This window comes from Setaria italica, chromosome VII, assembly GCF_000263155.2.
Source record: "Setaria italica strain Yugu1 chromosome VII, Setaria_italica_v2.0, whole genome shotgun sequence".
Taxonomy (NCBI): Eukaryota; Viridiplantae; Streptophyta; class Magnoliopsida; order Poales; family Poaceae; genus Setaria; species Setaria italica.
The window spans coordinates 33,178,170-33,179,497 of NC_028456.1; the positions used below are offsets into that span (position 1 = coordinate 33,178,170).

At 38.9% G+C, this 1,328-nt stretch overlaps 1 protein-coding gene and 1 pseudogene across 2 annotated transcripts in view; one reads left to right on the top strand and one right to left on the bottom strand.

Moving 5' to 3' along the window:
- The window catches only part of LOC101784925, a 12,950-nt gene that overhangs the window by 2,885 nt on the left and 8,737 nt on the right, over positions 1-1,328 (bottom strand). The gene's annotated exons all lie outside the window — the stretch shown is intronic.
- The window catches only part of LOC101784525, a 9,007-nt pseudogene continuing 7,701 nt past the window's right edge, over positions 23-1,328 (top strand).

Here is a 1,328-nt window from a genome sequence, read left to right on the forward strand (position 1 = left end):
AATTGGTGGATGGTGCGGATGACCCACATCATGGCGTTCTTCTAAATTAAAGAATGTAGACCTACACCCCGTCTGGCTAGACAGATCGACCTCCTACCATTGATCTCAAGCACCAGTCCCCAGCAAGTTCACGCGTCTAATTATATATGCCTCCTTGATATTAGAAAAGAAACGAATGCTACTAAATTCAGTTTCTGTCCATCCCAGATTAGATGATTGTTGATTACCCATAGGCCCTCTTGTGACCTGATATGGATTTTCAAGAAAATAAATGATGTCGTTGTGATGTGTTATAAAATCTCTAAAAACTCTAAGTTGTTATTACTTGCATTGATTTAATTAATGGTCAGTGTTTGGCTTATTCTTCATTTTACGACGAATGTATTGGTATATTAGGGGCAATATCCTGGCTGTCGTGTTGGTAAGACAACCAGTCAACTTGAAGCCAAATATACATGATTTAGTGTTGATGAATGGTCTAACAGTCTGAAGTTACAGTATCATTAGCAATATAGACAATTTTCAGATAAAGTTCTTTGAAATTTCTGTAGTACTATTTTAGAAGGTGACATTGCCTTTCAATTGTTTCCTTGTGCAAAATGTTTCATCTTGACATTGATGGTGATGATGACAACAACGAAGAAGAAGATCTGGATATGAGGGATCCCACACCTGAGCCAGATGGGCTCGATGAAGAGATTGTTGAGTCTGATCTTGAGCTTGAAGGAGACATTGAGTTTAATGCCCATTCAATTCCAGCAACCCATGCACATTGTTACCATTTTTTTTAACCACAAAGTGCTGATCCCACTGTATCTCTGTACATAATATGGAGTCATCAATTATTTTTGCTGACGGTTAATGCTCATTGGTCTTTGCAGCACAACTGGGGAGCGAGATCCTGTGACCTCTGCTCTGCTTATTATTCTCAGCAGAAGGATGTCACTTGATATAGCTCAAGTAATCAGATGGAAAAGTAGCCCAACAGCTGAGGTCTTGCCTACTGTCCACTATGCCGCTTCATTTGCAGGGTATGCTGGCTACTTCCTCTAGGAGATAGTACAGTTGCATGATGTGAATAACTCTGCACAATTTTGTCTTTAGTTTTAATAAAATTTAGGTTTTTCCGTGATGTATCCATGAAAGCAAGAATTTACCTCGTTCTTATATTAATTGAAAGAGTGATAATTTGATGAGTTTGAATGCCGGTCCTTGGTTTTACTTCTTAAATTAGCTAGCATAGGCATCCTGCAGGAGTCTTTACCATGACCCAAACAAAGAGAAGTAATAGGACCTTTACTTTCTGTGGGAAGCTACAGTGAACTTAG